The sequence below is a fragment of the Rana temporaria genome, chromosome 4 (assembly GCF_905171775.1).
Source record: "Rana temporaria chromosome 4, aRanTem1.1, whole genome shotgun sequence".
Classification (NCBI taxonomy): domain Eukaryota; kingdom Metazoa; phylum Chordata; class Amphibia; order Anura; family Ranidae; genus Rana; species Rana temporaria.
In genome coordinates, this window is record NC_053492.1 from 383,708,529 (window position 1) to 383,735,073 (window position 26,545).

Here is a 26,545-nt window from a genome sequence, read left to right on the forward strand (position 1 = left end):
TCCGGGTCTTAACCGGTTAAATACAGGGGAACTCTCATGTGTCATGGACTTTCCGTCCCAGTCGACACAACTCCTCTACAAACTAACCGAGGAGCGGAGAGATCCACTCTTTGGAAGAGAAAAAAAAAAGTGTCCCAAACTCACATAATAACATTCTCAATTGTCCTATCATTCGACTGAACTCCTGTACATACTCCAGAGATATGGTCGTGGCCCTCTCACCAGGTTCAAAGCAGCTGAGATGTGGTGCCCAGTTGTTCAATAGTGGACGGGGAGTGGTCAGCTAATGCTAGTGTTTTGAATGTGTGGTCTGCCAACGCCAACACGGCTACATCTAAGCTGAACAGGATCAAGAGTGGTTGGGCAATGTGATCCCTCCAGCCCTCCCATATGGACTTATATATTTTGCGTCTGTCATTACATGTGGCAAGCCACTCCTCTGCCTCCAGGGGTAGACCATCTTTTAACAGATAAAACACCTACTATGTACAGTATTAGCCAGATTCACGTAGACGTGCCTAACGTTAGGCAGGCGTAGCATATCTCATATACCGTATTTATCGGCGTATACCGCACACTTTTTTGCCCTGAAAATCAGGGCAAAATCGTGGGTGCGCGTTATACGCCGATACCCGCTTTCCCGCGCCGAGTTTGAATACTGCGCCGACATATACCGAGCGCAGTACACTCGGGTATAGTCGGGGAGTCTCGGCTCCTTCCACGCTCACGTCCTGGACGTACAGGACGTCAGCGCGAGAGTTGCCGAGCCTGCCCGACAATACACGAGTGTACTGCGCTCTGTATATGTCGGCGCAGTATTCAAACTCGGCGCGGGAAACGAGCGGGGAGGACGCCGCAGAAGGATGATGGACCCGACGAAGAGGACACCCGAAGCCGCAGACGGACCCCGGACCCGACGAAGAGGACACCCGAAGCCGCAGAAGGACGCCGGACCCGACGAAGAGGACACCCGAAGCCGCAGACGGACACCAGACCCGACGAGGCCGCCGATGGACGCCGCGCAAGACACCAAAACTGCAATTACAAAAAAAACTTTTTTTCCACAGGATTCGGGGCTACTTTAGGGGTGCACGGTATACGTGGGAGCGCGTTATACCGCGATAAATACGGTACTCTACGCCGCCGTAAGTTAGAGAGGCAAGTGCTGTATTCACAAAGCACTTGCGTCCTAAGTTACGGCGGCGTAGCATAAATGTGCCGGCGTAAGCGCGCCTAATTTAAATTGGGAGGAGGTGGGCGTGTTTTATGCTAATAAGGCATGACCCCACGTAATTGACGTTTTGAACGTACGGCGCATGCGCCGTCCGTGGACATAACCCAGTGCGCATGCTCCAAACTACGCCTCAAAGACTCATTGGTTTCGAAGTGAGTGTAAATTACGCCCAGCCCCATTCACGGACGACTTACGCAAACAACGTAAATTTTTTAAAATTCAACGCGGTTTCCGACGTTCATACTTAACATTGGCTGCGCCATCTTTTTGGTGGATTATCCTTACGCCTGAAAACGCCTTACGTAAACGGCGTATCTTTACTGCGATGGGCAAGCGTACGTTCGTGAATAGGCGTTTTTGGTTGATTTTCGCATTCTAGGCGTAAATCAGCGTACACGCCCCTAACGGCCAGCGTAAATAGTCAGCTAAGATACAACGGCGCAGGCGGAGATTCGGAGTTACGACGGCGTATCTATTAGTACGCCGGCGTAACTCTACCTGAATCTGGCTATATGTATTTAAATGATATATTTATCTGTTTACCTTTAGTTCAGCAATCAATGACTAGCATTTTTTACTTGCACAAAGAACAAAAACAAGTTCACAGTATTTCTCGTCATAGGGTCCTTAGCAATATAATGTTACGTTTCATGTGTATTTTTGCACCTCTTGTAGCCCTCTTCTTACCATTTAATGTCAAGCTCTAGAGTCTGTTATGGAGGCCATGTTTTAAAGGATGTGGCAGACAAATGGGAGGAAAGGTCCTTAAACAGCAATTCCTGAACCTAGTTATTTGGTCACAGCTGAGAGAAAAAGCAATCTTCTGCCTTGTATTAAATTGAAAATATAAATTGACAGGCTAGAGCATTTGGTTTGATTGCTTTTATCTTGTTAGCTTTATATTGGCTTAAAATAAATCATAAAAATCTAAGAAAACAATAGAGAGAAGCATGCAGATTACTTGTATATTTCTGTGTCATCTCTTATTTGTTTCAAAGGAATTTTTATTAAGTTGGTAGTACAACAAAAATACATATTATTGGTGTTTTTTCACAGCTTTCTTGATGGGAAAAAATAAAAAATAAATAACAGGATCTGCTACCCTCCTTGTCAGAGACAAGTAAAAGCTCATTTTCTTTGAATTTGTTTCGGTAAGCAATTTTATTGCACTAAGGAACTGATTTTCTTTCCTAGTGGGTCACAGAAATTTCCAGACAAGACACACACAGAGTTTTGTACACTTAGGTAAATGCAAAGCCAGCCAACTAATATGCAAGTTGCCTTCATTTTCAGTGTAAAGAAACGTATTGCTATGACTTTTACTATAGTTGTGTTCAATTGATACTGTACCTGCTGAACAGTAGAAAAACTAAGTATCAGAAAAAGCTTAAAGTCTTCATAGAATTTTATGACCAATTGAATTTTGTTTTTCGGAAATTCGGATACATCGTACACTACAATAGTACTAAACTTAAACGAATCCGAAATAACGATTAAAAAATTGGACGAAATTCGGATGGTTTCTGAATCATTTTCGAATTCAAATCGTTTTCCAATTTCCAAAGAGAATAAAATAGAATAGAAAATAAAGGAATAGAATAGAAAATAGACTAGACAAGAATATAACAGAAAATAAAAGAATCAAATATAATAGAGTAAAACAGAACAAAATATAATAGAAAATAAAAGAACAGAATAGACTAGAATATAATAGAAACACATAGAATAGAATAACATAGAATATAACCATCTTCTGAAATTCAAATTTCAAATAGAATAAATTTGAATTTGAATACATAAGGACAGAAAGGAATAGAAAGTAAAAGAATAGAAAGAAGAATATAATATAACCACTTCCGAAATTCAAATTTCAAATAGAATGAATTTGAATAGAAAGAATAGAATAGAATAGAAAATAGAATAGAACGAACAAATAAAAAAAGAGTATAATTTAAGAAAAACAGTAGAATAGAAAGAATATAACTATTTCTCAAAATTGAAATGGAATCAACTTGAATAGAATAGAAAAGATTAGATTAGAATAGGAAGATGGTTATATTCATTCTATTCTATTGTATTCTGTTTTTTTCTTTACTATTGTATTATCTTCTATTCTATTCTACTCCATTCTTCTCTATTCAAATTTGAATTGATTCTATTTGAATTTTGGAAAATGATTATATTTCTTTTCTATTCTATTTTTTTCTGTTCAATTCAAATTTCAGAAGATGGTTAAAATCTTTCTATTTTATTCTATTCTTTTTTTAATTCTATTCTATTCCTTTGTATTATATTGCATTCTATTCTGTTCTTTGGTTTTCTATCCTATTTTGTTCTGTTTTACTCTATTATATTATATTCTTTTCTTTTTTTATCCTATTTTGTTCTGTTTTACTCTATTATATTTTTATTTTATTTTCTGTTATATTCTTTTCTATTTGATTATTTTCTTTTATTTTCTATTCTATTTTCTTTTCTTTGAAAATTGGAAAACATTTTGAATCGATTTAATTTTGAAAACTTTGAATCAATTTGAAAACGAATAAACAAAACAAATTTAAAAAATGAATTAGATGAAATAAACAAATTTAACTAAACAAATTTATGTAAATAACGAATCGAAACTAAACAATTTTTTTCATTCTGCACATGTATTCTTGCCTCTAGGGAACCTGTACTTGCCCATAACAGACAAAGTAACTTGTTCACTCTACAAGAGCGACTATAACAAACCAGTACATATTTTTCCTATGCCCTCCTGCCACCTAGATTTACCTTGAGACCTTTTCATTACAAGACTTTTTAAAATGTAAATACGTTTGGTTTTCTAAGCTAGTTGGAACACATACAGGGTTGTGCACTATCTCTTATGTTTTGACACAGGTTACAAAAATATATGTATCAGCCTAAACTGAGGAAATATATATTTTATATATATATATATATTTTTTTTTTTTTTGGGGGGGGGATATTTAATATAGCAAAAAGTAAACAATATTGGTTTTTTTTTCAAAATTGTTGCTCTATTTTTGTTTATAGCGCAAAAAAGAAAACCTGCAAAGGTGATCAAATACCACCAAAAGAAAGCTCTATTTGTGAGAAAAAAAGGACGTCAATTTTGTTTGGGAGCCACGTCGCACAATTGTCAGTTAAAGCGACGCAGTGCCGAATCGCAAAAAGTGGCCCGGTCATTGGGCAGCCAAATCCTCCAGGGCTGAAGTGGTTAAGGCCAAGCCATAGAGAATATTTTCCCCACACCACAACAGCCATTTATACAGCCATATGCCCACAGCCCTATGTATGTACCACCCCCATGCATAGTAGTCATATATATGCTTTCCTTCAGCCCCACCCACACCGCCATCCAATCGTGTAATCTTCCCCACCTATATAATTCATGGCTTTATTGTCATTGTAGTATAGTGTTTAGTGATTGCCACAATGCATTTCAGATGCTGAACATAGGTATAATCATTTACCACAAAGCTCCTTCCCTAGGTCTACTTTTCAGATGGGCTACTGGTGCAAATAGCTATAGGATGAGGTCCTCCCCTGCACTCTACATGATGGGACAGGAAACTGAGCATGTCACATTAGAGGAGTGGAGGGAAAGCTGTGTCCCACTTCTCAGAAGTGTGCAGCCTGTGCCTAATTGAGAAGTAGGTCTGGGTAGGTGAAACAATGGGTGGGACTTCGCAGTTGCCAAAGGAATTTTTTTCCAGGTGCAGTGGTGATTAAATTAATCCAGTTAAACACTTCTCTGGCCTGAGGCATTATAGGCAGTGAAGTATGCCTATGAGACGTATATCAATAACTAGGAAATTGACAAGGAGGTAAAGATGAGGGGCCATATTCACGTAGAATTCCGGCGGCGTAACGTATTGCATTTACGTTACACCGCCGCAAGTTTTATGGGCAAGTGCTTGATTCACAAAGCACTTGCCTGTAAACTTGCGGCAGCGTAGCGTAAATCCGCCTAATTCAAATGGGGCGTGTATTATTTAAATTAGGCGCATTCCTGCGCCAAACGTACTGCGCATGCTCCGTTTTGAAATTTCCCGCCGTGCTTTGCGCGAAATGATGTCACACCGACGTTATTTTTTGAACGTCGACGTGAGTTACGTCCTTTCCTATTCACGGACGACTTACGCACGAAATACCAGCTTTAACTATACGCCGGGAAAAGCCGACTAGCGACGACATAAGAGAATGCAACGGCCGCGCGTACCTTTGTGAATCGTCGTAAACAGCTAATTAGCATACCCGACGCGGAAAACGACGCAAACTCCACCCAGCGGGCGCCAAAGTATTACACCTACGATCCGAAGCCGTACGCCTGTCGGATCGAAGCCAAAAGCCGTCGTATCTTGGTTTGAGGATTCAAACTAAAGATTCAACGCGGCAAATTTGAATTTGAAAATACGCCGGAGTATCAGTAGATACTCCGGCGTATTTCTTCTGTGAATCTGACCCGAGCTGTCCCACCTTGAAAAAAGTAGCGTGCAATGATACAGCTCTGATGTGTTTGTATTATAATTGCAGTATTTATGATTTTTTTTGGGTTATTGAATTGTAACCTGTGTTGTGTGTGTATGTGTTCTCAGCCTACCCCAGGAATATGTGCCATGGGAATATGGGAACTAACTACTAATTTCCTCCAGTACTTCCTGGATATTTTTTGGGAGATAGTAAACCCTGGTGTTATCCCTGACTGGATTTTACTTGATATTGATTAAGTGTGACTGTGGAACTACACTTCTGCTAATGCTGCACCCATTACGTTTGCTGCATCGCTTTTTATACTAATTGTTAGTTGTCTGTCTTTCATTCATTACACATCAGTGTACATGGAATGCAAGACTAGTATTTTTGTAAGTTCTTTTAAATAGATGTTGCAAATAATCATTCGATTTAACTTACTGTAAGTTCGGTGTCTGGATCACAGAACAACGGCAGGCTATCGCCACTCCAGACCTGGAGTCCCACCCTGAGCTTCAGCTGTCCAGTACCAGTAAAAGATGGTTCCAATTGACATTACTCTGAGATTTTTATATTCCTTTCAAAGTATTCTGAATCAGGTTCTGACCCCCTTTTTTAACATATTGCATAAATTATTCTTTACTTTTATCTGGTGTTTGAGAAGACCTAGGATTCATCACAAAATGTTGTCTCTAACCATATACAAATGGGAGGAAGCACCTCACATGGATTCAAATTGAACAAGCTTTATCTCTGATTAAAGGGGACAAAACTCCCTTCAGTTTTTCGGACTGTCGCTCTATAGAGATGAATTGAGGGTCCCATTTGGTCGGGCAGATTGTGTGAAAAGGGCCTAAGACTCACTGATGTTCTGTGGTTTACTCACACAGCGGGTGCAGCGTAGTGCACCTGTGTCTATCCTGCGGGTTAGCTGAACTTTGCCATAGACTTCGCCTGTGACAAAAGCCGGCGCTGTAGAGGAAACATCGGCTTATGGGGCTCTGCTCCGCAGCCGCTTTCTTCCTCTACCACCAGCTTCATTCACAACACTGATGCTGTGGTATGGCGAGTCAGCAACCTGCGATCTGGACTTGTCAACCCACCATTCCAGAGCAGGAGGTCGTGGGCCACATCAGAGGGCTCTGCGGGCCACTGGTTAGCCACCCCTGCTCTAAAATAAGCCAGGGAAGCCTCAGGATACATCATGGTAATTATGGCATATACCAGATACCTTTCTGCATAATTTTACTTATTTTTTTTCACCCTATGGTCATGTCTAGCTTATACATGTGTGTATAAATTATGTAAAAATTGTATTCCACATTCAAAACAAGCTTAAATTCCTTAAATTATATTTGTGTCTCTCTGTTACTCTAATTGCAGAAACTGAATATGACTTGTATTTACAGAGGTTAATGTAAAAAGAGAGAAGCAATTAAAAAGTTATTCAAGATCATAGTGCCTTATTATTTCTTGCAGAAACACAGTGGGGAATGTTTGAAGAGAGCTTTATGTTTAATCACTTATGTTATCAATCATAAATTTGGTCATGAGTTTGATAATGCCATCTGCTTTCTGTGTGTTTTGCATAATGACTATTTATTTCAGTGCTTGCTCTGACACATACCAGTTTTGTTACATATTATGTAGGTTTAATGTCTCTATTACTACTTAATGATCATATATTTAAACTGACATATGTAAAGCTTTTTTTTTTTTTGTTTTGTTTTTTTTATGTACAACAAGGCTGCTAGTTCAGACCATTTCAATTGTTTTAAGTCAAAATTATCACCAAGAACAGAATTATAACACAAAACTCCAGCCAAAACGTTATTGTTGTCCAGAAGAGTTTGAAACTGTTGAGTTTTCTCCTAACCGGGAGGAGGCGTGGGGTGGGTGTTGGTTTATGGTTTCCAATAGCTGTTTCAATGACACCTCAGGTCTGTTGACTAAAAAGTTAGTTTTCTTTTTAGACAACTCTGTAAGGAGTGACAGATGTAGGATGGAACATGTATTGTGTGGACTAGTGTATGATGAGATCAGACACATTTTGTAAAGTCCAGAAGCTACATTCTCTCTAAAAGGTTGCATTCAAGCAAATTCACTGCATTTCAGGAGCACAAAGGGTTTCCCTTCATTACAGCTATAAAAAGGATAACCTTGAAGGTATTTGTTATCCTCTTATAGCCCTAATAAACAGTGACCATTTGATCCCCCAAAACATGTTGGCTTTTATTAAATATAACTTTTGAAATTGACAAAACATGTCTGACATTTTTCCAACATACACCAGTTTTTTAATTGATGATATTTCTCCTTAGTTACTGACCTGCCAGCAAAGAAAAACCGACCAAAGATCTATAGCGCTAAAGAAAACTTTGCCTGGAGTCTTTAAGAAAGGCTGATTATGCGCCATTAAAGGTCCTTGTATATGAAAGTGGTAGACTTTCAAATCACAGGGCTCAGTTCGAGAGATTTCATTGCGGTATCGTGTGTTTATTTATATAGTTTTGCTTCAAAACTTCTCTGATAAACTAGACTTCGATATACAGCTCATAGTACACTGAACCTTTAATCTTGGAAGAGCTCATAGCTTAGTGTTTCCAAGTTCAGTCAATGCAGGGGAGTGTAAGAGTTCTTTATGCTGAATGTCCTTGCAGTGCTCCTAGGCTTGTGAGGGGGGTCCAAGTGAGTGATGGTATCAGGAGGGTATATGGGATCTCGAGAGTGGGACAATGCTTTTCTGTGTAAGTGATTGGGTGCTATACAGCTGTCTGAATCATTTTTAGTCAATACTGTAAGGTTAGCTCATTTTAAACAAACTAATAGCTGCTATACGGGTATTAGAAGAATAATCATAACCATAATTTGATTATTACCAACAAAGCATGTACTTCCTGATTTTATGTGCTTTCTTTTAATTGCGTATAGTATTTCAGATGTTTAATGATACCATTTTGACCTGTGATTAATTTATTTGTATTTTTACTGCTAATTAACACCAATTGTAGGGGGTCAGTATATCCAGAATTGACAGTGCTGTCATAGCTGGATGCTCAGTGGGCTGAATCACACTCGTTTGTTATATTTGTTAAGGTCTCATGTGGTAAGATAATCTCCTTCAGATATCTGATTTTTTCCTTTCTACCTTGAGATCTTGATCATGTTTGTGCAGCTTCTAGTCTCATGCCGCGTACACACGGTAGCTTTTCGGCATGAAAAAAAAACAACGTTTTTAAAAACGTCATTTAAAATAATCGTTAGTGGGCTTCACATCGTTTTTCGGCTTCTGAAAAAATGTTGTTTTTCGTGTTGTTAAAAATGATCGTGTGTGGGCAAAAATGACGTTTTAGCGAGGAAAGGGTATTGGAACCCATGGATAGAGAGTGCTGCACACCCCTGATATGTCTTGAGAAAAGAGAAAGTTACCCCTAGGGGCTTTGTGCTGCAGCAAGGAATAGAAACGTACCAAAAAATATATATATAAAAGTATAAATTTATTTAAATATGTTGTACGGAAAAAGCCCCAAACAGTAGGGACTCAAGATATGAGCTTGGTAAAAAACATAAGTCATACATGGCAAATAAAAACACAAGGTAGAACAAGTACAGACATAGCATAACAGTACTGTAAGTATACAAATACTATGGGCGAAAAACACCCCTACGCGTTTCGACCTTTTATAAGTAGCGGTCTTCTTCAGGGAGTATTAGTTAGACGCTGCCATAGGTTCTGTAAGAAAGAAAATACATACAAAGAGAGATACATATAGATAAGTGGGACATAATAAACAGAAGAACACAAAGAGGGCCCGCCACCCACAGCCATATAGGTAGATGGCAGGATGCGGGTAAACCTCCTACAGAAGTGGACTAGTGTAAAAAATCCCACTGCCACTCACCCAAGACGTCCAATGGAAGGCGTAGACCCGGACCAGATGAACCACTGCCGCACCATCAAACTCCCCCGGGGGGTACCAGAGGGGTGAAAAAAGGGGAGAGGAGCTCCCCTGGGTCAGTGTAGAAAAGGACTCCGAATTCAGGTGCACCACCAGGAGAGGTACCGCCCGGGCCTACGAGAGGTCACCAGATAGCGCGCCAGAGCCGCGCCCCGAGGCGGGCCGGAGGGGGGGGGGGGCAGCAGGCAAGAAGGGGGGGGAAGGAGGGCAAACCGAGGCGGGGAAGGAGCACAGGATGGGGGGGGGCAACGGGGCCGGGGATGGCGGATAAAGGCCAAGCAGGTGGGGACGAGCACACGCGCCTGGCTGAGTCACAGGGGGGCCCCGACACCACCGTGTGCACCGGGATGGGTAAGTTGGGGTGCGGGGGAGCGCTCCCCTCCTAAGGTTGCGGTGAAGACCCTGTAATGTAAATACACATATATGTATAAAACTGGGAAGCATGTCTAGAAAATAAAAATGATAAATATATGAGTACACGCCAGGCTGAACAAGAAGCCTGATGTGTAGGCATGGAAATTGCGTGAGGGAGATGCACAGGGGAGAAAAGGAGATGTGGGAATGAGGGGAAACAACAAAACAACAATAGGACACAGAGTGAAAACAAACCAAAAATAATGAGCCTGGTAAAAGTGCATAAAACAAAGCAAAAAAGGTGTGTAAGTGACTGAATGAATGACAATGAAGAATGCAGTGTGTGATCTAGTGAAAGATGTGGAAGTGTATGTGAAAGGGATGTGGTAGAGCAGCAGTGTGAGGTGGGAAAGCAAAAGAAAAATGGAAAACAACAAGGGGAGAAAAGAAAAGGGATAAAAGGGGAACAGGAAATATGGGGAATGTTACAGTGAAAAAGAGAAGAAAGAGGAATACAAATGAAAATAAAAATAATAAAAAAATGCTGATAATAATCCTGTGACTATGAGTGTATGAGTGATTTATGGGTGTGTGTGCATGTGAATGAAAACAGGTGAATAAGAGGAAGGTGGGAAAAGAAATGCAAGGGAAAGGGGCTAGTATGGAAACAAATGAAAAGGTGAACAAATACCTGTGCTATCTGTAAAGCTCACAGAGGTAAGATGGTCAGATGGTAAAATGGTTGAAGCTGTAGCCTTCCTGTTAAGGAGGGATGTTGGGACACCTATTGAAGGAGGTGCTGACGTCTGTTGAAAAGTAAACGAAGTAGAAGAGTAAGATAATAATGGGGATACCGGGGTGGATGGCAGGTTTGCAGGAAATGGAAAAGAGAGCCAAGGCTCCCACTTACCTTCCTGCAGCCAAAATCTGTCATAACCACCAAACACAGTCGCCGTGGGATCTGGATTTGTCCCAATGAGGCTGGCTGCTTATATAAGGTATATCTTGAACAGGTGAGGGAGTGCACTCCCTCTACACCTGTAGCAACCCCACCCTATGATGCAGTAGGGGGCGGGCCCGGATGGACCCAACCCTGCCCGGGAACCACACCCACCGCTGGGGCAGGTGTAAACATCGCCGAAGATCCCCCCCACCACACACCCCCCCCCCACAGGGAACCCCCCCATCCACGGGAACGCCACACCCACCCCCCCCACACGGCCAACAACCCCCACCCCCCCCACCCACCCACCACGCACGCAGCAATACAGCGCGCCCAGGCCGCCATGAGGCGGCAAGTGGTGGCCTCCCCGGCGTTCCAGAAGGGACTGTTAGGTCCCCGGTGTACCAACTCCATCCTCCTCGTCCATGGACGGCAATGCGCAGGCACGCGGGTGGTGTGAGCCGCGCGCGGTCACGCGAGGCGTCGGCGCCATCGCGACCGCGCTCGGCAAGGGCGCGTGCTGGCCGCTAGGGACCTGGGACGCCGCCGGCAGGCGCAGAAAACTCCCCCCAGTGGCCAGCGGGAAGAAGGCCACCAGAGAAAAAGCACAAGAACCGGGGCCAGCCCGGATATGTGCAGAGTCCCCGCCTGCCGTGAGGCCCAGGGAAGGAAAAATCTCCTGCTGGCTACCGAACCATGTGCACCCATGGAGCCCCCAGGGAAAAGATGATGATGGAGGGATGCGGATGTGGTGACGGTCCAGGCCCGGAATCCAAAAAATGGACGTTTTTCATGTTGTTTTTCGTGTTGTTAAAAATGATCGTGTGTGGGCAAAAATGACGTTTTAAGCCTGCGCATGCCCAGAAGCGAGTTATGAGACGGGAGCGCTCGTTCAGGTAAAACTACCATTCATAATGGAGTAAGCACATTCATCACGCTGTAACTCACAAAAAAGCGCAAATCGTCTTTTACTAACAAGGAATCAGCTAAAAGCAGCCCAAAGGCGAATAGAACTTCCCCTTTAGAGTACCGTCGTACGTGGTGTACGTCACCGCGCTTTGTTCATCATTTTTCAAAAACAATGGTGTGTGGGCAACATCGTTTTTAATGATGAAGTTGGAAAAACTTAGTTTTTTTGGACATGCTGAAAAACGACCGTGTGTACGCGGCATCACTCCTCGTAATGCAACTTTCCTCGTAATGTAAATGATACATAAAACGGAGAGTGAGATTTCCTTGCTTCTGCTATAATTTGGTGGAGTTGGGAACCTGGTTGCAGAAAAATATCAAACTGATTCAACCCTAGAGAATTTACCCCAAAAAAAACTATTTTCATTTTTTGGTGGACTGATATTTACATTTTTTCTTCAATCAAATCTGTGCACATCATCTTTTTGCACATAATGTATACTAGAATTATTCAGTATATTTTTTTCCAGTTTTACTTATGTATTAGTTTAAGTGTAATGAATAGTTTTATAGAGCATGACAGTAAAACTATAGCCAAATGTTCCATTAAAACGGTACTCTGTAACTGTAATGCTTAGAACAATTCCGGCACATCTAAGACCAGAATGATTCATACATCCTCAAGACAGCTAATGAAATGTCATCTATGCTTAATTTACATAATTTGTGTTTGATCATTTCCTTCAAGGCATGTGTCCAACATCTGATTCTTGTCTTTTATTGTACCCAGTCATTTTCAGAAACCATTATTCTTTCACTCCATGTTTAATACTGACCCTCCGGTGTAGCACATTCCATCCTAAATATAACCAGTTTGAACCTCCCCAGAATCTGCTTTTTTTCTTGCTGTAGGCTTAACACATGTCCTTATTCCATTAGCGTATGTTTTTTGCTTTTAAGCCATGGTATTTAATGTGTACTTTATTGTGGTCTACTTTTTAGAATTCATTTTGATCTATTTTATAATAAATGATTATAGTAATGGTGTGCATATTTTCTCAGCTCTGGACAAATTTGAGTTTAGTGTCTTCAAAGCAGTGTGTTCAAAAAGGTGTACTAATGTACTGATTCCATATAGAAAGCACAGCAGTAATTATGTCAGAATAGATGTATTACATGTTGTTTTTGTACTGACTTTCCATTATGCTTCAGTGATACCTTTTTCCAGATTCTTCCTCTGTGGTAAATATGAAGTCTTGTATAATACATGTATTTGGGAAATTTCCAACATTCATTGCTGTGGAAAGGCAGGGTCTTTCCATCAAATGGAATATCAGTGGAAAGACAGGAGTCAGTTATGCTCCATTTGCTACCTGAAAAGCTACAAAATAGTCAGGTGGATGTATTTATCTTTATTAGTTGATACGATATTGGCACTTTTACAAGGAGCATTGAACCATATACTGTAGATCTATCATTGTCCGAGATGAAGAATTCATTCCAACCCTCCTACTAGCAGTCATATATCTATACAGAATAGTGCCAATTTGGGAAGAAGCTAATGCCTTCCAACATATTTTAGGAAATAAAAGCACCCAGTGGAATTGGGGGAGAACATGGAAACATGGAGAGAACCTACAAACTCCATACACATGGTGTTTTGTGGTGGGAGGTGAACCTAAGAAACTGCTGCAAGACAAGAGTGCTGTATATGGAATGGATGTGGATAGCCTCATCTTCTCCATGTTCATGTTTCTACCCCAATGCAAATATTATGTCAATTCGATCTCACTCTGTAAAACATGAAAAAGCTTGATGTATTTTTCTGCTCCTCCATGGCGGCCGTGGATCACTTCTCTTTTCGTCTACCTCCTCCCTCCTTATATCTTCTCCTGCTATTCTTCCTGTTGTATAAAACTCTAAAATGGCATTTGGTGTGCATTGATGACACTAGTATAAATAGTAATAATCTTATGCCGTGTACACACGATCTGAATTTCCGACAAGAAAAGTTTGATGTGAGCTTTTGGTCAGAAATTCTGACTGTGTGTAGTCCCCATCGGACTTTGCAAAAATTTGAGAGCTGGTTCTCAAATTTTCCGACGGGAAAAGTTATTGTCGGAAATTCCGATCATCTGTATGCAATTCCGACGTGCAAAAAAACACGCATGCTCAGAATCAATTTGACGCATGCTCAGAATCATTGAACTTCATTTTTCTCGGCTCGTTGTAGTGTTGTACGTCACTGCGTTCTTGACGGTCGGAATTTTGTGTGACCGTGTGTATGCAACACAAGTTTGAGCCAAAATTCTGTCGGAAAAAAATCCACGGTTTTCTTGTCGGAATTTCCGATCGTGTGTACACGGCATTCGGGTCCACCCTTGCTATGGTGTGCTGAATCTGCTTATCTCTCACCCTTCTTTATGCATTCATTGCTTTATCATTACAAATTGTATAACTGTATCCCTCACAGTTCATATGCCCTTCCTTCATTTTATACAATTTGTACTGTTTTACTGCAGGGCATCACTGTGCCACATATTTTTACACTGGTGCTACAATATAATTTTTTTTTTTTTAATCAAGCAATATGTCACTATGTCATGCTGTTGATTTTCAATGCATACTGTTAAATAATATGATATACAGTATATAGTAGATACTATAATATTGTGTTTTGGCGTTATTTAACCACTTAATCACCGCCCTATAGACGAAAGACGTCTACAAGGCGGTTCCCTAACTCTGGGAGGACATCCATGGACCTCCTCCCAGAATCACGCTCCCGCTGGGGTGCGCACACGGGAATGTCCGTGACCGCCGGGTCCGCATCACAGTAAATCGCCGCTGATAGCGGCGGTTTACCGCATGATTGCTCCGTCCAATGACGGAGCGATCACTTGTAAACAAACCGGTGTCATCACATGACGCCGGTTTGTATAAAACATGTGATGACGCCGGTTCCTCCCTCCCCTCTCTGTACCGAACGGTACAATGTGAGAGGAGAGGGGAGAGAGCGAATGCTGTGGGCTGGATCTGTGACAAATGCAGTCACAGATCCAGCCATCCATCCCTGATCAGCCATCCCTGTCCCATAACAATACTCTGCAACATAACCAAACTGTGCAATACTCTGCAATACCCCACAATACTCTGCAATACCCCACGATACTCTGCAATACCCCACACTACTCTGCAATACACCACAATACTCTGCAATACCCCACAATACTCTGCAATACCTCACAATACCCTGCAACGTCGCCTATGGGGATTTTTAAGTAGCGAAGTTTGGCGCCAGTCCACGAGCGTGTGCAATTTTGAAGGGTGACATGTTGGGTATCTATTTACTCGGCGAAACTTCATCTTTCACATTATGCAAAAGAATGAAGAAAAAATACAAAATTTGCTAAATTTTATAACCGAAACCAAGAAAAATTCATTTTTTTTTACAGAATTTTCAGTCTTTTTTCTCTTATAGCGCAAAAAATAAAAAAAACAACGGTGATTAAATACCACCAAAAGAAAGCTCTATTTGTGTGGAAAAAAAGGACGAAAATTTTCATTTGGGTACAATGTCGTATGACGCACCATTCGACATGAAAGCCGTCAGGTGGGTTAACAGAGCGGCCTTCACGTCGAATGGTGCGTCATACGTCGCGCTCTGGCTCTCTCTCTTTGAGAGGCTTGGAGCGCACGTCGACGTCACTTCCTGATGGACCTACTCACGTGCGTCGGACGCTGCGCTCCGGCTCTGTGAGGCTTGGAGAGCACGCTGACGTTACGTCCTATTGGAACAGCTCACCAGCGGTGCTCTGTGCCCATAGGCTGACGCTGTGTCTCTGTCAGCCTGGAAGTGAGGCTTGGAGCGCACGCCGCCGCGGCCATTTCCTTTTCACTAATCTGGCCATCCAAGGAAACTTTTTTCAGCTGGAGCCACAATGAAGGTATTGGGGTTCTTTTCTATTTATTTGGGTTTTTTACAGCAGTGGGTCAGTACCCCAGATGACGATCTATTGATCGAAACGGTTCGAGACCCGCTGACCCCACTGCTTATGATTTTATGCTTGATTCATCTGTTGATATGTGAGTGTAAATTTTACTTCTTTCAACCAAGTAAACTTTTAAAACAGTATCACGCTATGTCCATCTTATCTTTTCCTCCCTGGGTTTGCTATGCTCTGAACCTCTGGACTCATTGAGTGTGAATTTCTCTCCTCATTGTTGCTGACTATTATCAAGTACTGGTCTTTATCCTTATGGTTTCATCATTCATCACATCAATTGTGGAAATCATCCTCCTGTGTGCCGTTTGAGTCACCCTGTAGCCAAGACACCGCTACCATTAAGCCTTTGTGACCTATTGGGTGTATACCTACCTAGGTCCACGACATCTGGTAAGCCTTTGACCTTCCTTGGTGGTGGATTCCCTATCAAAATTTTCTTCACCTCCTTCCCAGCACAAAGTCACTTTTTTGTTGGAGCAATTATTGAACTTTATTATTGAACATTTTCACCAACCCTATTCACTTAGATTGGTTTTCTGTGAACTTAATTACACTTATGTCCCTCATGCATAAGGGTCTTATTTGTTTATCGTTTATTTTGCACGTATTATTAGCGCTACACTTTTTGTTGTCTTCTGTAACCAATGCCATCAGTTTATTTGGCATCAAAAAAATTCACGAAGGTCCTGAGAGAGCTTGGTAATGAGACATTCTTTTATATGACGTCAGTTGAGACTGAACCAGCCAGTGGTGGCTGGTGTTTTTTTGGGGGGGCCTGGTCGGCTGGTGGCACCCACCCCCTGCTTTGGGTATCACTGTGTTCATGTGTCCAAGAGTGATCCAAAATTAGTGGTTGTGATTTCATGAGTATTGTTACACATTATGTACCTGTTCAATCATATTGTGCCTGACATAGTTTATTCTGTGTCTTTTATATTTTGTGGTATTAAACTGTATACTTTTTTTATACTCCAATTGTCATATGCTCATTTGGAGTTTTTGCATTTAAAAGTCTCACCAGAGGGTCTCTGTTTGAAAATACCCCCCTCCTCTGTCGGTCGGATCACCCGCACCCCTACCCCCCGCAGGTGGGGTCGGTTGGTCACCCAGCCCTGCACTTATGCCATCTAGGTCATGGGCAGGCAGCGCTCCTACAGGTGGCGGCTTCTATCACGTCTCCTCCTCCTTTGCATCACAGCGGCTTCCACTGTGCATCTCCTCCCTCATCCTCCTAGGCGTCCAATAGGATCGCCTGTCCTTTCAGCCAATCGGGTGACGGGTCTCAGGACCCTCTTTCTGATTGGCTGGGAGGAGTATCAGTGGGACAATAGCGAATATTCATTTGATATTGTCACACAACTGGGTGGGCTCAGGGCGCAGTGCTCTTCATGCCTTTTTGCACCTCCCTTTCTTCATGCGTTCAATACTTCTTCCCTGTGTCATTCCATTTTTTTACACATAACTTAATTTTTGCAGAACGTATATGTTTTGGTTTCTTTCAATGTATGGATTGCATGGGTTGTTATCGACATGTGAAAATTTCATGTCACTAGCACCTTTAGAAATATATTTATATATATACATACATACATACATTGGGTATGTGTGTATATATATATATATATATATATATATATATATATATATATATATATATATATTATGATACACACGCAATTTCTTGCTTCATACTAGGTCACAGGCAAATTGCTTGTGGAGCAGATTTGAAGTGCTTCTCGGCAGGCAATTGCATTAAGTTATAGAAAAACATCAATGTGAAATCCTTATTGATTGGTGGATTTATTAAAAGCTATCAGCAATCCCATTGACTGGCCTGCCAGTTCAATATCCCTTCCTGTTCAAAACAATTGTTTCATTTTGCACCTGTGAGTTTATCATCTACCTCCCTTTCTAAAGAAAATAACTCACAGTTTAAATGGTTGGTAGTACATTCTAAAAATAGCAAGCATTATTTTTTTTTTATATATATATGTGTGTTTTTTTATCATTATTATTATTATTGGATTGCTGTTGCTCTTTTACTCTTCTGTCAGATAAATATTTAAGTCACAAACATTATTCCTAAGTATGGTTATAGGGGATTAAATATTTAGTGCAGGAAAGTTAACTCTCGCACTTGACCCTAAGTTGAACAAGTAAGTAAAGGTCTTGTTGGGGTCACCAATAATTACCAGGTTGAGCACTCTTCACTGAAGCCTGAGGTTTTGTATTCTCCAAGTTCCTAAGTTCAAGTTTTTTAAACAAGCTCTGGATCTTTTAAGTTAGGCTTGCTTGAAATGATAATGTGTCTTTCCCAGATCGCTTGTCTTCATCCTAAACTCTATTTGTGAGTTTTAATAAGCTCAACTTCCCCTGAGAATGCGATTAACAATGGAAAGTAGGGTTCCAAATGTAAATCTTCATTGAGCCTAACCAGAAACCTGACCCGATACCTGAATACTGTTTTTTCCTAAATCTGTCTTCCAAGCACAGAGTTCTCTATGTTGTGTTAAAACATACCCAAAGGCAAAAAAAAAATTGAAATCCAAAAATTAAACTAGTTCTAGTAAACGGTGGTGGGAACGGGCGGCAGCAATCGATTAACTTAATTTGCAGGGATATGCTCCCACGTCCTGTTTTGGCTAAGGAACAGGAAGTGAAGATAAATGTCCTCAGTGGAACACAGATGGCAATTAATACTGACAGTGGGTTATAACCCTCCCTCCCTGCAACACAGATATAATGAACGGGCAGCCATTGAATGCAGTAGTACTGTGAAATTGGCGATATCTGCTCTCTGCTATAAATAAGCGCCTGCATAATGAAGTTTAAAAAAATCCTGGACAAGCATATTACTGACCAGTAAAGGATTTTTTGTTCTCAGCAAAGGTAGGGTTCAATATAAAAAAAAAATAACACTCAGTGATTGTATTAAGTAAATCAGGATTTTTTAGTACATGCTAGCAGATTTCTGGTGTGTCAACAGTTTTCTCTGTTGAATATGTTTGAGCTTCCTTTAAAGCATATCCAAACCCATTTACAGTTCTTAGATTTGGTGACTACAAATATCTTTTTTTACCTCGTTCCATTTTTCTCACCTGGTAATCTTGCAAGTAACACACTTCCTGTCCTAGGGTGACAACTTTCACTCACCATACAGTATCTATTAGACATGTGCAATTTGTTTCAGTCTAAATCTAAATTCTGACACATTTTTGGTTATTAGGAGATTCTGATGCATCATCTATTCATTCTAACGAATTCCACATTTTCGGAACAATTCAAATTTGTATTGATCAAAAATATATCGACCAATCGCAATTCTGTGTGAAGAATAGCTGGTTAACCCCCCTGGCGGTATTCCCGAGTCTGACTCGGGGTGAGATTTTTTGGCTACGACTCGGGCTCGCCTCACTGAATCCACAGGCATGGTTTACTTACCTTGTCCCTGGATCCAGCGATGCCACCGCGCTGTGTGAGCGAGCAGGACCTCGCTCGATTCACACAGTGTCGTCCTGTGCCGCCGATCTCCGTTCCCTGCAACGTTACGACGCACGGGAGCGGAGAACGGCGCCAAATTCAAAAATGTAAACAAACACAATACATGCAGTATACTGTAATCTTATAGATTACAGTACTGTATGTAAAAAATACACACACCCCTTGTCCCTAGTGGTCTGCCCAGTGCCCTACATTATATAATAAAAACTGTTCTTTCTGCCTGCAAACTGTAGATTGTCCATAGCAACCAAAAGTGTCCCTTTATGTCAAAAATGGTTTTAGAGCAGCTAGAAAACAGCGATAATACATTATAATCACTTGCAGAATTGTGCGATAGCGATTTGTGGGGAAATTCGTCATAAAAAAATAAAAGTAATGACAGCGACAATTCTGCCAATGAGCAAATTTCAGTGATTTTGAGTTGATTACATTATTGAATAATTTTTATTATAATTATATTATTATTTGTTATAATTATTTATAAATATTTATTATATTATAATTTATAATTTTGTTTTTTAAAAAATTTCATACCCGGGATGCCTACTAGACTCTTGTTTGGTCAGATTTAAATGAGTTATTCCTAAGAATTACAGGCCTACAGTATAAAACGCCAAATTTCCTTGCAAATAATGGTACTGCTTTCAGCACCTTTTTTCTGAAATAATCATACCGCCAGGGAGGTTAAGGAGCGGGCCAGGAAGCCAGCTGCCATGCCCTTAAAAACTGATGACTCATCAGCTGTAAGCTGGTTTCCTGCTAAAACATAAACAAAAGAATGCTGGCAATGAAAAATTCTGAAAATAAAACTGTGTGGGGGTCCCCTCTATCCATACCAGGCCCTTTGGGTCTGGATTGGATTTTAAGGGGAACCCTATACCAAAATTTTGAAAAAAATGGTATACCAAAACCTTATCCGAGCATGCTGCCCAGCAGGCCAGGAAAGAAGTGGTACCGGCAAGCTCCTCCCTTCCTCCTAAACCAACCCAGCCACATGCCTTCACCACCACAGGTACATAGCTCCAGATACTGGCAGCAGTTTTTCCAGCCAGCAGTTAAAGTGGAGTAGAGAGGGTTGGTGGTGTGAACTGCTAGGCTAGGATAACAGTGCCTGTATAATCCACTGCAGAAGTATGGGGGTGAGGGGGAGGTAGGCTGGAAGTGTGAGCAGAGAAATTAAAAGGGCATGTCCTGTTGCAACGCAAACTCGCCTGCTGCAAGGAGACTGCTCTGCTGGATACAGCTGTTGCGGATGGTGCTGGTCTATGTTGTACATTCAGGCCTAGTTCATACCAAGAGGTGTGCCCAAGCATGTGAAACGTTCAAAAAAAGGTGCTAATGTGAGTTTTAACCACCCCCCTCCCCGCCTATAGCAGAATGACGACCAGGCGGTGTTTCAGTTATCCTAACTGGACATCATATGACGTCTTTCAGGATAACAGCCTGGGCACGCCGATCAGTGATGCGGCGTGCTAGTCTGATGCACTGCAACACTGATCTCGGTAAAGAGCCTCTGACTGAGGCTCTTTACCACGTGATCAGCCATGTCCAATCACGGCTGATCACAGTGTAAACAAGAAAAGTCGTTAATTGTTTTTTCCTCACTCGCGTCTGACAGACGTGAGTAGAGGAGAGCCGATCGGCTGCTCTCATGACAGGGGGGTCTGCATTGATTGATTATCAGCACAGCCCCCCTGCGGATGCCCGCCCAGGACCACCAGGGATGCTGATCATGGATGACCACCAGGTATGCCACCCTGGACCACCAGGAATGCCAGTCAGTGCCCAGACATGATGCCCATCAGTGCCCAGACATGATGCCCATCAGTGCCCAGACATGATGCCCATCAGTGCCCATCAGCAATGCCTGCCAGTGCCATCCATCAGTTTCCATCAGTGCCACCCATCAGTGTCACCCATAAGTACCCATCAGTGCAGCCTTATCAGTGCCGCCTATCAGTGCTCATCAGTGCCACCTCATCGGTGCTGCCTTATCAGTGCCCGTCAGTGCAGCCTCATCATTGCCCATCAGTGAAGGAGAAAACATACTTATTTACAACATTTTATAACAAAAAAAAAATCGTTTTTTTTTAGCAAAAAAAAGAACGCAGAGGTGATCAAATACCAGCAAAAGAAAGCTCAATTTGTGGGAACAAAATTATACAATTTTTGTTTGGGTACAGTGTTGTATTGGCCAGGACAGGAAGGGTGGAAAGTGTTTAAAATCATGCTGCTTCAAAACACGGTACACATGTGTTTACTAGTTGTATGGAGGACCATGGGTTACAAAAGCATGTGGGTTACAAATGAACCCACGTGCATCTGCAAAAGAGCAGCACAAATTTTGTGTGGTGCGTGAAAATGCGCTCTTTTACTTGCATGTGAGTGAGACCTAAATGTTGATCCTATGGCTCATGCTATCTTGGGGATTAATGGTGCCAATAACTGGCACATGCATGGTAGTGACACAATGTTAAAAATTCTACACTGCCCCTAGTGGACCTGTCATTTAATGACTCCACTGCTGATCTCCAAACACTCCCCTGCTTGTATGTGTCACTCACTGGCTACTTCCTGGCAACTTAAGTTCTGCAAAGTTTTGGCAGTGAGAGAGCGATTCCACGTTGCTGAAGCCAGAAAGTAAACTAGTAAATTAGTGTTCTTTCTACAGATTCTAGTAATCCTTTTGATTGTTATTCTTTCACTTCTTTGTTCCCTGAATGAGCATCGTTCACAGTTAAAGGGTGTTTGCTAGCTGACGGCGTTTATTACAAACTTTGGCTGTTTATTTTTTACTTTTTCTGACTTCAAAGTGCTTAAAATTGTGAAACATTCTCGCATCCCTGGTTATCAGGAGTGGGGCGATGTCACTTTTAGGGTCAATTAGTGACTGAGGATTTATGCATAGAAACTGGAAGTTGTAGAGGATGGGGTAAGAGATTAAAGGGTATACATGTGTGCCTTGTGTTCTTTTCTTGGTTGTGACACAAACTATTCTAGTCTTTCAGACAACAGATCTGCCCTGTGTGTGATTGGGGTGATTAAATTCAAGCAGCAGGTGCATTTGTAATGAGCTGCGCCAGTCCAAAACTGTATTTTTGGGCATGGCAGCCCACTTTTATTCAATAAATGGAATGTTCACATGTACATCAGTTGCCCACACAGAGGTTTCTTCCACCTAATATTCACAAACCAAAATACAGAGCAACCTATTGGCAGCAAGGCTGCTCCTCTTACCAGTCCCTTTGACTGTGTTGTCCAGCTCTCCTGGCACACTTGGCTCTCTAGCCTTTAGTCTGCATGGGCCTCCTCTGGCCTATGGTTTGGGGTTCTCCTGACTCCTGGAACTGAGACCTGCTGTCTCCTGGCTTCTGACTGGCCCCTCTGACCCCTCAGTGAGACCTCTGGCTACTTGCTGGGACCCCTCGATGAGACCTTCCATCTCTCTCACAGGGAGCGGTCTCCAAACTGAGAGCCCTAAGCAATTCTCAGACCTGAGTATATAATTACCCTCTACACCTGTGTAGTCAGCCAGGTTCCAGGCTTCTAGCAAAATCCAAACATAGGAGTGAATGTTCCGATCCAGAACTACAGAACCTGGAGAAAGCCAAAAATACATCTTTCTCCACTCAGAAATTATAGTTCTGAACCTCGCATTACCCTAATGCCCCGTACACGCGATCAGATTTTCCGTCTGAAAAATCTTGGATGTTTTTTTCGACAGGATTCTGCTCAAACTTGGCTTGCATGCATACACATGGTCACACAAAAGTTCTCTGAACTTTTGACCATCAAGAACGCGGTGACGTGCAACACTGATGAGCTGAGAAAATTAAGTTCAATCCTTACGAGCCTGCAATGAATTGTTTCTGAGCATGCGCCGGAATTTTGCGCTTTGGAATTGCTACAGACGATCGGATTTTCTGATAGGATTTTTTTCCATCGGAAAATTTGAGAACCAGCTCTTAATCTTTTTCTTTTCAGCAAAAGTCAGATGGAGCCTACACACGGTCGGAATTTCCATTCAAGAGCTCACATCGGACTTTTGCTGTCGTCAATTTCCGATTGTGTGTACTGGGCATTAATGTGAATTCTGTGACAGAGGCTCCTTCTGTCACACCTTTCTATTTCTGCAGCAACAAATCATTTGCTTATTTATTCATGGTTGTAATTGATTTGCTGCTGCCAAAGGATGAGGGAGCTAAATCTGGTAATAAAAAAAATCCCTCCATCCCATAATCCTCAGCTTCTGACAAATACATTCTCATGATTATACTTGCATTGCATTTGTTTTAACGCATTGGTCTACATTATACATGCTTTGCATGTTGTTTGCCTTGCAGTATGTTGTGTTTATGCATGTTTGTGAGCAATTGCATGCATTTGAACATGCTGCATTGCGCTGCTCTGAAAAAAAGTATTGTATGCTGCACTTTTGTCAGTGCTGGGCAAATGCAATGCGCTGGTGGGAACTGCAATTAATAGGGAGCCATTATTTTTTGGTTGCCATGTATTGGTAATGCGCTTAAAAATGCCCCTCTGCACATCTGGTGTTAATTTACCGCAGGAGAGGACACAGTCATTCTGGATTTGTCAACATTATTCTAATTTCTGCATTCAAACCTGACTTAAGTTTATATTGTGTTATTAATATATTTACAGTATATTAATAATAATAATTACCTAATAACTTGTATGTATTAATCATACACATTAATACTATTTTTATATTAATAATATAAACTACCAGTTTTTTTCTTGTGTGAAAAAACATCAAAAATAATAAAATCTCATCTAAAATAAAACTTTGACATTCTTTCAATGTAGCATTACCAGTCAGTGAAGAAGCTAGGAGAGAGAACATGGGTTTGTCTGAATTGAGATTACTCCTTAAAAAAACTTTACAGACTCTCCTCACTTAACAACCAGCAACCAGCTTGTTAAACAAATTGGTCGTTAAGGCCTGATTTACACCTATGCATTTTTTAGTGCATATTCAGGTTTGCAGAAACATACTACAGTCCATTTAACATGGTTTCCTATGGGTCACGTTCACATATATGTATTTTATGGTTTTTGGTTCCATAGACTTCAATGGATCAAAAAGGAGTATTGAAAAAACGCAAAATGCACCTGGAATATGCAAACTGCAACCTGCATAGGTGTGAACCAGGCCTAAACGAGGAGCCACAAGTAATCAATATTTTAGGCATTCTTAACTACTGTACTGTATTCTGAAAAAAAAAGACTAAACACAAAACTCCAACTCAGTAAAGTTTTTTTAATTTGCATAAGTACAGAACACAAAAATATAAACAACACAAATTCTGTACTGTGCAGTACAATACAATGATGTACAGTGCATCGTTCAGGTCAGGAGAGCTGGTCATAAGTCTGAGCGGTCGTTAAACCGGTAAGTCTTTAAACGAGGAGATCTGTATTCTGGAAGAACACCAGCTTGTCCAAAAAAAAATACACAGAACATTTTTATTTAACAATTTTAATAACACAATCCTAAAAAAAAAAATATTAAATTTACAAAAACTAAGCTATTGTGTTTTTCTCTGGAAACGTCACTTGAGACCACTTATTTTGGTCTTAACATAGAAATATCCTGCAATTGCAGTTGTCTTTATGTGCTACTAGTATTAATTGTTCTGTTTATTATTAGTTCCCATTTAATTACTTGTTCAAATGTTTTGACCCTTTCACGTCATATAAGGTTTGGTATCCTAAACACTGCATGCTATAAGCTTTAGCAGAGCACAACATCAGCTTAATAGAAAACATATCCTGTTAAATTTCAGTGTGCTTTACATGTAAGGGGAGACAAGTCCCTGCCTAGGGGGCAGGCATAGAACATTTTCGCTCTGTAAATTTCAGCATCATGTTAGGTTATGACCAATCAAAAGAGACCGATTTGTAATGGTCATTTAATTTCCTTGTTAAACTGAGAAGAAAAATGTGAAAAACAGTCTTTTGTATGTTTATCTATAAAAAACAATAGCAGCATGTGTTTGCCAGAGATGGCTATACGGTTTTTATTTTTTCAACGGAAGTGTACATATACACATCACGGAGCAGAAAATAAGAAACCTCTGGTATCAGAATCCTCACAGGAAATCATTAGGATCTCATACTGTTGACTAATTATGTGTCATGTCACTGATGTGTGTAGTGAGCTGATAGCCTAATTATGTTTGTAAGCCTAACCTCTGAACGGAGGTGAGCATTTATATTTGTACAACTCTCTTCCAAATACGCTGAATCCCGGGCTAGGATTTGGGAAACATGTTGTGTGTTTATTAGCTGTCAAAACCATCTTATGTTGAGAGAATAAGAACAAGCCATTTACAGATCAATGCTATGTGTTCCAGAGGGAGTTATTGGAAGTACAGTGAGCCTATGGTTATCTTGTGTTCACTTAACCCTAGATGAAAAGTCAAGAGGAATTTTTAGTACATGAGAGAATTACTGCTCTTGTACTCAAAATAAACAATAGCTTGTAACTGTTCATTAAAGCTAAACTCCAGGCAAAGTAGGAACACACAATTTTATCCATTTATGTATTCATAAAAAAAGAATCATCCTAAGTACTTGAATGTTCCTTGATGTCAGTCCCCTGTAATTCCCTACACAACAGCATTCAGATTGAGAAAAAAAGACAAAAGTCTTGAGGGATTGAAAGGCAAGAGGTTTCTAAAATTAAATAGTTAAGTTCAAAACCTTCTCTCTTGATTGTACTTGGCACCAGGTACCCTGAGTAAGATATCATTTAGGACTTAGGTTTCAATAGGCATGCCTTTAAAGCCGGTGACTGAGAAGTGAGATGGAAAAGGGGGGCCTTAAGCAAATCAGTCTGATCTGTTTGAAAGAGGCCAAGTCTCGTCCACCAGGATCCTTAGTCTTGACTGCAAATTTGTTCAACTTTTACTTGAACCTGGAGAAACCTGAAGATCTTTGTACAGAGATTGGGTCCCTTGGGTCAAGGCATTGGCGAAGGAAAATGTTGGCTTGGGCTGTGTTCCAGATACTCCAGATGATGTTAGAGCTGGGGTGCAGAGTTTGGGGGAAAATGTTTATCCTGCCAAAGATTTGAAGATACTGAATTGTCCCCTGGATGTTGGTAGTGGCTAAGGAATACTTCAGTAGGAGTTTA

At 41.1% G+C, this 26,545-nt stretch overlaps 1 protein-coding gene and 1 long non-coding RNA gene across 3 annotated transcripts in view; one reads left to right on the forward strand and one right to left on the reverse strand.

The window, feature by feature from the left end:
• Nucleotides 1–26,545, forward strand: part of SMYD3 (SET and MYND domain containing 3) — a 702,152-nt gene that overhangs the window by 351,878 nt on the left and 323,729 nt on the right. The gene's annotated exons all lie outside the window — the stretch shown is intronic.
• Nucleotides 9,958–11,168, reverse strand: LOC120937660. The gene is made up of 3 exons (XR_005748739.1): nt 10,937–11,168; nt 10,718–10,832; nt 9,958–10,074 (listed from the first exon to the last, which is right to left on the reverse strand). It is a non-coding gene; the product is annotated as an uncharacterized LOC120937660 (long non-coding RNA).